The following is a 12,059-nucleotide window of genomic DNA, read 5'->3' as shown; positions in this document are numbered from 1 at the left end:
GGATGGTCATTTGGATTTTCTAACTGTAGAAGATCTTCCAACCTGTGAACCTTGCCTTTAGGGTAAGATGACAAAGCGGTCATTTACGGGAAATCCTAAAAGATCTACAGGCGTAGTTGACCAGATACATATTGATGTATGTGGTCCCCTAAATGTTAGGACACATAATCAACATGTTTATTTCTTAACCTTTACCGATGACTATTTTCGGAATGGTTACGTATACCTAATGAGTCATGAGTCTGAACCCTTTGAAAAGTTCAAAGATTTTAAACAAGAAATTGAGAAACAATTAGGAAAATAAATTAAGACCCATCGATTATATCAAGACGGCGAGTATCTCCCTTGCGAATTCAGTGACTACTTAAGGAAAATGGGATTGTATCACAACTAGCTCATTTGCTACACCGCAATTGAACGGTGTGTCAGAGAGGAGAAATCGGATTCTATTAGATATGGTCTGTTCATTTAGAGTTACCCACATCCTTTTGGGGTTTCGCATTAGAGATTGTGATTTACATGTTGAACCGGGTTCCAACCAAATCCATTCCTAAGACTTCATATGAGCTATGGATCGGTAAGAAACCAAGTAAAAGACACTTGAAGATTTGGGGTTGTCCGGCACATGCTAAAAGAACTAGTGCTGACAAATTGGAGTCTAAGACCAACTATTGCCTATTTATAGGTTACTCAAAAGGCTATGTATGTTACTTGTTCTATGATCCAAAAGAGCAAAAGGTGTTTTGCAATCGAAATGCTCACTTCCTAAAGGAATATTACATCATGGATAATCTTCATCAGGAAGTTGTACTTGATTAGGAAAGCCTAGGGGTAGTAGGAGATGTCCCAATGGCTCCAGAAAATAACCAACCTAAAAGATCTACCTGGGTTTTCAGACTTCCAGTTCGTTACGACTATAACCAAGAAAGTTACTTGGTAGAAGCCACGACTAGTGAGGAGGATCCCGTGACTTATTTGGAAACTATGTTGGACATAGATTCCTTGAAGTGGGTAGATGTCATGAGAGCTGAGATTGACTCAATGGAGACCAGTAGAGTATGGACTCTAGTAGATCCGCCCCCTAGGGTAAAAGCAATTGGTTGCAAATGGACCTACAAGAGGAAGAAGGGCCCCGATGGTAAGGTTGAGACTTACAACGCTCGTCTTATGGCAAAAGGGTATACTCAGAAAGAGGAAATCGATTATGAGGAAACAATTTCGCCCGTGGCCATGCTTAAATCCATAAGGATCCTGCTAACTGTAGCAGCATACCATGACTAAGAGATTTGGCAAATGGATGTCAAAACCACGTTCCTGAATGGAGATCTTACTGAAGATATCTATATATATCAACCACAATGTTTCATAGCTGCAGATCAGTAACACGTGGTATGCTCAACCGATCCATCTATGGACTTAAGCAAACTTCTAAGAGTTAGAACATCCGGTTTGACTCTACCGTCAAAGAGTTTAATTTTGAGCAAAATCCGAATGAGCTTTGTGTTTACAAGAAGACAATGGGAGATAAGTTTACGTTCTTAGTTCTGTATATAGATGACATTCTACTCATTATGAATGATGTAGAAATGTTAACTACGGTGAAAGTATGGCTTTCACAGCAATTATCCATGAAAGATCTTGGAGAAGCCTCCTACATATTGGGTTTTCAACTCTATAAAGATATATCGAAGAGGATAATAGGATTATCCCAGCCTGCTTATATTAACAAGATTGTCAAAAGATACAGTATGGAGAACTCCAAAAAATGAAATGTTCCTTTCAGACACGGAGTTAGTCTCTCCAAGGGTATGTCTACCAAGACTCCCAAAGAGATTAAGGGCATGAAAGATATTCCCTATGCCTCAGCCGTAGGGAAAATCATGTATGCTATGTTGTGCATTCATCTTGACATTGCTCAGTCATTGAGTGTGGTAAGTAAATACCAATCTAATCTGAGGCAGGAGCATTAGACCGCTATGAAAAATATACTAAAATACGTTCGAATGACAAGAGTTGTCTGTTATTCGACAGTTGTTCACTACACATCCAAGGGTATATTGATGCCAATTTCCAATCAGATCCAGATGATAGAAAGTCTACATCTGGTTATATCTTCACGATAGGATCGTGTGTTGTTAGCTGAAAAAGTAGCAAATAGGGGTTCACAGCAGATTCCACAACCGAGGCCAATTACATTGTCGCAAGTAAAGCTACCAAGGAAGCCATTTGGATGAAGAAGTTCATTCAGGAATTAAGAATAGTTCCATCTACGACATCACCTATTCCACTGTTGTGTGACAACACTAGAGCCATTGCTCAAGCTAAGGAGCCATTAGCCAACTCGAAGTTGAAGCATATCAAGAGGAAGTACCATGTACTATGGGAGATAATTAGAAGATGGGACAACCTAATTCAGAAGGTAGCATCAATGAAAGATGTAGCAGACCCATTGACTAAGCCACTAACACAGAAAGTGTTTGAGAACCACGTGAAAAGTATGGGACTCCGGCTTGTACCCGATTGGACTTAAGTGTAAGTGGGAGTTATTAGACAATGTATGCCCTTAACTCCAATCAAATTAATATACATTATGTCATTTATTGTAAATGAATAAAGTACATAATTGATTCATGTGATTTGGTGTATTTTTGTGTAATACCCTTAAATTTGACACTTATGAGACTATTGTTAGCTTAGAATCTTCATAGTTGTTAGATAAATCTAGGGAGATTTGCCCTGCCAATGCTGACATTGATGTACCACCAAAGTAAATGATCGGGGAATGCACTCTCTGATGAAAATCTAAACTGTATATATATATATATATATATATATATATATATATATATATATGATTTCAAAATATTTGCAAAAGGTTTTAATTCCCGAGATCCATATGAGTAGAGACTGTAGCACTGTACCTTGCAAACGAGGGAGATGTCATCTCTTGTTGGGCAATGTTTGATTATTATGGGTTGAGAGGTTAAGTGTAAGACCATTTGGGTAATACCTGATAGGCTAATCTTGCATCTATCCATAGTTCTTAGGTTTTCATAAGGTGGTTGGATCCAAGAAACATTTAGTGTAAATGTTGAGTCCATTAAGAGTCCATGGTGATTGACTCAGGGTTCACTGTCTCTTACAGTAAATTCGCCTAGGTCTTGTAACAAATGTTGTACTAAACCCATGTGGCTAATGTGTAGATCGATGTAAGGGTCCCACGCCATATAAAGATAACCAACCGGGCAGCAGGTTAAGGAGTAAGTAAGCACATAAACTTAATGGGCCTAAAGCCTAATTCGAACTGGGCTTAAGTTAGTTAATTAAAATGGGCAAGATCTGATTTATAATCTGATTAGAATTAGTTGAATTTTAAACTAAATCCTATCCATTTAAGAGTCCAGATCCAAATATCATATTTGGATTAAGAAACTATATCCTAATTAGATTAGGAAGTTGATCCAAAGAAAACTATAAATAGGACAAGAATTCCTTAGTTTTATACACAGCAATCTGCAGAATTCTCTCATTTTCTTTCCATCCCTACCCAGTTCAATCTCCACTTGTGGATCTGATCAAGAAAGGTTCTTGAAATTGTTTCTTGGCTGAAAAAACAATATAAAATCATACTCACCAGCCATTGTTTCATTCTTGCTAAAGAATTTTGGTTATTGCTAAAAAGTCATCATGTTGATCCCGCTTCACCACACATTGTCATTTTCAGTGGATGCGGGTTTTGGTCTTCTTCTTGGGCGTGAACACTTTCATTAGGAGTTACTGTTACTTCGTATCAGGTATATTCATCTCCTCATTTTTTGTTTCTGATTTGGTCCGATTTAGTTATAAGAATGAACCTTGAAAATGCAATTTTCTAAATTAGAAACACGATTCCTAGATAGAAATAAAGAAATTTTTGAAATTTTGCTCAACCTTCTTGTAGAATTCGACCATTTATATGGTGGATCTTCCATCCCTTCAGTTCTAACAACAAAAATTAAAATAAAAAATAAAAATACGGGTGGTGTTGCAAGATGATAAGCCTATATCAAAATAGATGGCCATATAAATATATGCCACCGTGATAAGCCTATATTTATACATATTTTCATACCTCTAACTTGATGATTTTAATAATAATGTTTTTTAGAATTAGCATGATATTGCACTAATTATGATGAAATTATCTTACAAGATTTGGAACTTAATTGTGAAATTTTAAGGAAGAATTCGATTTGATTGATCAAGAGAATCGTAGAGGAAAGTTCATACAACAATGGTGTTCCATGATGTGGCCATCTATTGAAAGCAGATTTGATATGCATGCACGAAAAAGGAAAATTTCCTATTTTGATATAGTTCTCATATTTTGGGCATAACTTTTTGCCTATAACTCGGATGTTTATCGCACACTATAATTTTGTCACCAACCAAGTGCAATTTGAGCTACAAGTTTCGGGTTTAACAGTCGACAATGCAGAAGAGATAGGAATTCAACTCTAATTAAGACTAAGAGACCTAATTTGTGTCGAATTATGAGTCAACATTGAGAGGCAATTAAGGATGGGGTTGCATTATAAAAAGGACCATAGACTCAAAACAAGTACACATCCTTAGAGAGAATTCGACAAAAGAAAAAAAAAAGTTTCAACACGCTAAAGGAGAGAAAGAATCCGAATCTAGGGTCTTGGATTAGATCCAGATTAGATCCAAGTTTGTTTTATCATCTTAACAAAGAAAAAAAAAAACTAAAAGATAAAAAAATTAATCACCTTTTAACTTGCACAACAAATTTATAAATTTATATAAATATAAAACACTTAATTTATTAACTATGAACTTTATACAATCATATACTATCCATGTATGTGTCACATAAAATTAAGTCAAAGTCAAACTTAATCAGATCAGATCCCAAATGGATTATCAAGACTTTTGGGGCAGCCATAGTTGGTGAAACTCCAATCCAACATCGGGTTCAGGTAGTAAAACCATACCAGATCAAGGCAAGCACACATCCTTAGAGAGAACTCGACAGAAGAAAAAAAAAAAAGAAACAGTTTCAACACGCTAGAGAAGGAGAGGAAGAATCCGAATTTAGGATATTGGATTAGATCCATATTAGATCCAAGTTTGTTTTATCTTAACAAAGAAAAAAATAACTAAGAGATAAAAAAATTAATCACCTTTTAACTTGCACAACAAATTTATAAATTTATATAAATATAAAACACTGAATTTATTAACTATGAACTCTATACAATCGTATACTATCCATGTATGTGTGTCACATAAAATTAAGTCAAAGTCAAACCTTAATCAGATCAGATCCCAAATGGATTATCAAGACTTTTGGAGCAGCCATAGTTGGTGAAACTCCAATCCAACATCTGGTTCAGGTAGTAAAACCATACCCATTTCCTCCCCTATTCCTACCCCCCCCCCCAACCTATTATTGTTTATCCATTTCAGTATCCTTACATCCATATATATCTATGTATGCATTATCAATAGTGTGTGGGTATATGTACGTGTATCAATAGTGTCTTGCTATACAATGCAATCTTGCCCCAACTCTTTGAAATTAACTCCCTGCATCACAATTGTTTCAATACGTAACAGGAAAGTTTCACCAACTTATCTTACCAATACCCATCAATATTTTACCAACAGTTGTAAGGGAAACAAGCAACGGTCCATGACCATCCAATTATGGTTTCAAGAGGTAAGCTTGCACATTAACAACCAATATGAAGCACCTAGATTGAAGCACTTGACTAATACTATCCAATTCCACACCTACAGACTTGCAACTACATTACCGATACACCGAAGTTATATTTGCTTTTCTCCTGTACTGATGATTACAGTATCTACCAGATTTGAGCCACTACAAAAATGTTTCTAATCATGCAACTAATACATTTATTAAACAATAAAATTCCACCTGCCCAAGTACCACCAATGCACAACTAAAAGGATCACCAACACTGGTGATGTACAGGTCCAAGTGGATGACTGGAAAATGAAAAACAAAAACATATGCTTTCTAAAATAATTGGAAAAGATTTTTGAGTAATCCTTCCCCCCAAGTTGGAAAAATGATGACAGGCCTGATTAACTTATTCATTCAGACACAACATGTTTTCATCAGAATGGCTCATGTGCAAGGTTCAGGGATGGTCTGTCTGTTTTCATCAGGATGGCTACCATCTGACAGAAAACTACGGACTGAAGCTCCTTCAACCATAAATCTTATGGTCTCCCCCAAGTTAGGAAAATGACAACAGGTCTAGTTAATTTATTCATTCAGACACAACATGCTGTTTTCATCAGAATGGCTCATGTGCAAGGTTCAGGGATGATGTGGCTGTTTTCATCAGGATGGCTACCATCTGACGGAAAAATACGGACTGTAGCTCCCTCAACCATAACAGCAAAATACCTCATTATGTACCAGAATGCTTATATGTAAATGGTATTTAATGAATTTTCCAATTTAAATGAAGGGAAGGACAAGAAGCAAACTAACAGCTAACAACAAAGAGAAACAAACAAACTAACAAACTACAAACCAGAACAAGAAATAAAAGCCAAGTCCAAGTTTACAACATTTGACAGGCAACAAGGACCAGCCAGATTTGACTTAAAAACAGACAAAAAACCAAATTTTGCTGCTGTGTGAGCAGCCTCATTAGCCTCCGTCGGGCAGAACTGGAAATTAACTTTTTTTCTGATAGCTGTTTCTTTGATATTCCTGCAGCAAAAAATAATTTCTGGATCTTGAATAGTTTCACAGTTACACGGCTTTCACCAGATTGGCACAATCTGATTAAAAAACTAAGTTGGTCACGTTCAAATGATCTGCAAACAGAACAGCCTCCCGATTCAAAAACTAAGTTGGTGACATTCAAATCATCCACAAACAGAACAGCCTCCCGGAGAGCTTTGGCTTCAGCTTCCAAAGGAGAAGAGGCTTTTGTTGGCCCGAATCCTGCCCCCAGCAGAGACCCAAATTGTCTCACACAATAAAACCATAAGAAGCAAACCACCATCTAGGTTACACTTTAGATTCCCAATACATGTAAAACACTCAAGAAAAAACCAAGATATTATAAACATGTGATTGGGTTTACTAGTTGGGCACTTGGACCATTTAATGAATTAGTTAAAGTTGGTTCTTTACTGAAAAGATAAGCAAAACAATCCTAGTGATTTCCTTACCAAAAATTCTGTTGGCTCCATTAAAAATTAGATATACAAGAAGTTAAATATAACATGAAATTTTTGTTAATACCAGAGGCCAGAGGCCCTGGTTCCACAGAAGGTTAGAAGCATCCATCATAATTGAATTTGTAACAACTCAAGGAACAAAAAATGGTACAAGGATCAACAGAAATATCTCTGAATTCTTTATTGGTCATACCCCCAAAGAGCCACCCTGGTAGTCATCAAATCTAAGAATTTTTCAACAAAGTAGCTTCACTGCTAAATCTTGGTTAGTTCTACTCCCAAATAATCCATATAAGTGCTGTCCAGAAGTTTCACAGAATGATCTTCCTTGCAATTTACAAAGGGGAATGGATGTCTTACTTCCCAGGCCTTAGAAGAACCAAATAGGCAAATACACTCTCTTTTTTCATCAGTAAACCAAATAAACTATAGTGAGTGTGCGATTGTGTGTGTGTGTGATAAGGAAAAAGGCTCACTGACTGGGTCAAGTAGGAAACTTTCCTTATATGCATCTACCTATTTCTTCTATATAAAGGGATATGGTAGTTGGTTCCAACCTTTGATTACATGGCAGACCCACTGGATTGATCATATCACGTCTTATCCCATAGTAAAAGTAAATATCATATAAAAAAAAAAAAAAAGAGAATACAAGAACTGGTGACAAGAAAGCACCAAGGAGAACAATAAAGCACTCATTTATCAGAACAATCCAACAAATCAATTCCCTAACATAAAAGCACCATATTCCAACCAGGGGAGAAAAAAAAACAGATGTCCCCATTCTTGTGAAACAATAAATGAGGTGAGCCCTCTAATTGCCTCTTCGACATTCCTCTGAATCAATCGGTGCATCATACAAACACTTCCACACAGACTTTCAAGAAAGAACATTAGAATACAGAACCAAGCCATCCACTTAACTCAGCTCTCTCAAAACATCTATAATCATTTTACCTTCTATTAATCTCTCCAAATCCTATTATATCACATTCTAAGAGATGAAGCTTTTAATTCTTTCCCTAGTCTTCTAATTCCAAAAATATTATCGTGTTTTCTTCACCTCCTAAAAAGAACATGCCCAACTTTTTCACACTTGACTTTATTGTTGTCAAGGCAACGCCTAATTGTTTTTGCACAAGGCACCACATACTATTTTGTATTTTTTTTTTGAAATTTTACAATAGACATTATTATGAAAAATTATTACCTCTATGAGTTCATAAGATTTTCATAACTACTTTATTATTTGTTAGGGTCCAACCATCACGCAAATCAGTGGATGTTGAACTCTTGAAGCCTTCAAAAGCCAGAACCTAAACTAAGCAAGAACTTGAAGATTTTATCCAATCAACACAAAGAGCAACTGAAATATTTTTTCTTCTTCCATTCCTTTTTTTTATTGTTTAAGTCTTTTTCCTTTCCTTTTCTAAGACAATTTCCTTCTTATTCCACCCATTTCTTTTTCTTATTTTCCTTGGACAAAAGCAGGTGTAGATATTTTCCCATGAACATACCAATTTTTGTTTGTCCCAGATCAGTTTTTCACATTGAAAAGGAAAAAAAAATTGTCAAACAAAAACTGGTTATCAGTAAGATTACTTGGCAAAGTGTCTTGGGCTAAAAAATGTTTCCATCAATAGAGGATGGGGAAAGGAACTTGGGAGATTCCTTCTGATCTCCAAACTAATTTGTCATGTATATGATCTGATTAGTAAACCTGCTCCCATATATGTCAGTGTGTGTGCTATAGCGTTTTAGATGCAAAAGAGACAGCGGTTGAAGAAGTGATTTCTCATCTTTCAATATCCAAACACAACATCCACACTTAGGGAAAATTATCCCCATATTTCTCATCATTACAGCATTTTGTAAGTTTTAACCCCATTTTGAACAGCCTCCTATCCAAAAAAGAAAGAAACTGATTCCAGGCAGGATAAGGTTTTTTCACAACTTATATTGGATAAACTGAAATGAACTCCACAATTAGCAACAAAACTTGAAAGAAAAACATAAACCAAACAAAAATCAAGATTAGCAACAAGAACAAAATAGTTGCCTTAGACATCAATGTTCAGTAATCAGGATCAGGAAGACATAAATGTACAAGTTCATTGCATTCATTGCTGCTATGTAAACATGCCTGCAATGATTGCTGATGCAAACATGCCTAGGAAAAAATAAATGTCTGCAAAAGACATCAAAGGAAAGGAAACCTCTTCAACCCTCTTACATTAACATAGCAGCAATAATAGATGATATTGGAACATAGTATCAAAGAAGATCATAAAAGACAATAATCAAATTAAATTACAACAGATGTGGGGAATGATAGAAGTCTAACAACTGGCAGCCACATTTTTCTTTTTTCTCTACTTTTTCTTTACATTAATCAACAACAGTTAGTTGCATTAACAATGAACCCATGTCAAAAACACTATAGGATTTTACTAAATAACAAATTAACAAATGCTAGCCACCACAACAAGCTGAGTTTGTCTTGTTGCCACAAGAAGAGAGACCCTTGGGGGTGGTTCAGGTGAAAGGGTAGTTAGTGGGGAGGACTACTCTACCCCAAACGGTTCAAGTAACCCGAAAGAAACCCAGACCCACCTAATTTCATCTCAAACCCAACATGGCGTTTGGGAGGGGGAGTGTATCTGGCCACCGGGACCGAACTGGTTAACCTCGACAGACCACATCTTCCCTGTAGAAAGGGATAATTTTCGCAGAGCTGAGCTGCTCAAGAAACCCTCAAAGACCTCTCTGTCAGCAAAAGTGGCCTTCTAGGGTCTCCACTACCTCAGTCTTGATGGAGGCTGTTCAATCAGTTGTTGCGACGACGGAGACAATACTAGAAGACTCAACTCTAGAAGAAATCACCATGTTGGCCATAACCGAAGCCAGAGAGAAAGCTACCCCACAATTCCAACCACCGATCGAAATCCCAAATTATCAAGTACACAGTTCCCTTTTGATTCGAGAGGGTGGACAAAAAGGGGAAAGGAGGTGGTTGTGAAGGGGGAGAGTGGTGCGAAAAATTAGGGAAGGAAGAAGGTCGACTCTACTTCGGCCTGGGTGACCTCAAAGCTATTGGGACTGGGGAAATTTTTTAAGGTATCGATAGAGGGCCTAGAGAAGGAGACAGTTAGCTACTTAGAGAGGATAGAGAAGAGGTTGTCAGCGGAAAAGGAAAAACTGAACACTAGAAAAGGGCGATGTTCTATCACAAAAAACCAGGAAATGCTAAGACTCTCTTGGGGTGAATGAGAAGGTGGGGAAAGGGGAGGGGAAAAAAGGGGTAGAGAAAAGTGAAAGGCCAGGGCAAAAAAGGGAGGTATGTCCTTATTGTATTTTCTTTATGGAGTTAAAAATCTTGTCTTGGAATGTAAGGGGTTCAGGGTCAAGGAGAAGAAGGATGGTGGTGTGTGACTTATTGAAGAGATGGAGATCGGAGGTGGTTTTCTTGCAAGAATCCAAATTAGAAGTGGTGCAAGCTGAAACAATTAGGCGTATCTGGGGGAAAGAGGAAGTTAGATGGATCAACAAGCCATCTAGAGGAAGTGCAAGACGCCTAATTACCATGTGGGATAAATCGAAATGCAAGATGATTGACTCCCATGTTGGTGATTTCTTCATTTTAATTGAATTAGAGTGGGAGGGGGAAATGAGGGGTTTATTTACTAATGTTTACAGCCCAATGTTAAATGAAGAAAAGAAAAGGCTTTGGGGGATTTATCCAAAGCAAGAGGGCCTTCCACAATTCCTTGGGTAGTAGAGGAGACTTCAATTTAACTAGATTTTTGGAAGACAGAAATGGAGGTAGAAACAGAGCTAGAGACAGAAGGCAATATGCAAATTTTGAAAATCAATTTGAATTGATATATCTTCCTCTAATAGGGGCCTAATTTATGTGGACAAACAACCATGAGAATCCTGTCCTAGTAAAACTTGATAGATTTTTGGTGTCCCTGGGGTGGGAAGACCTATTTCAAAACCTGAAACAGCAGGCTTTGCCAAGGCCAGTTTTAGACCACTCCCCTCTTCAACTAGTTTGTGGTGCGCAAGTCCAAAGAAAGTCAAGCTTTAAATTGGAGCATGCTTGGTTTGAAGAAGAAGACTTTGTACCTTTTTTTAAAAACACTTGGACTGAAACTCGGGTGGTTGGAACAAGCTCTTACATTTTAGCAAAAAAAGTGGGTGTAGTTAAGGAGTCTTCAAAATCTTGGAAGGCAGAAAATTGGAATAAGTCTGAAAAAGAAAAAAGGAGATAGATACAGCAGAGGAAAGAGGCCCCATTTCAGAGGAAGAAAAGAAAAGAAGACTATCAGCAAAACTGCTCCTAGATAATTTAGCATATAAGGATGAACTGAAATGGAGACAAAGAGAAAAGGTGATATGGCTCAAGGCTGGGGAAAGAAATTCTAGCTTTTTTCACAAAATGGCAAAGGCTAGAAATAGAGTAAATAGAATAGAAAAGTTGGAACTTGGAGGGGAAGTTGGGGACTCTTGGCAAGACAAGAAAAGAATGGTTATAAATTTCTTCGTGAGACTCTTTAAGGAAGATCAGAAAAAAAGACCTCTGCCAGAGGGAGTTAATTTCAAAAGAATTTCTGAGGAGGGACAAAGATGCTTGGAAGCTCCCTTTTCTGAAGAGGAAATTTGGCAGGTGATAAAGAATCTAGATTCAGAAAAGCCACCGGGTCCGGATGGGTTTACTAATTTAATTTACAAAAGTTGTTGGGAAGTGATTAAAATAGATGTGATGCAGATTTTCCAGGAATTCCATGGGAATGCCTCATTGGAAAGAAACTTAAATACCACATTCA

This window comes from Nelumbo lutea, chromosome 4 (genome assembly GCF_056320005.1).
Source record: "Nelumbo lutea isolate HS-2025 chromosome 4, American lotus-T2T, whole genome shotgun sequence".
NCBI classification, from domain to species: domain Eukaryota; kingdom Viridiplantae; phylum Streptophyta; class Magnoliopsida; order Proteales; family Nelumbonaceae; genus Nelumbo; species Nelumbo lutea.
This window is presented reverse-complemented; position numbering follows the sequence as displayed.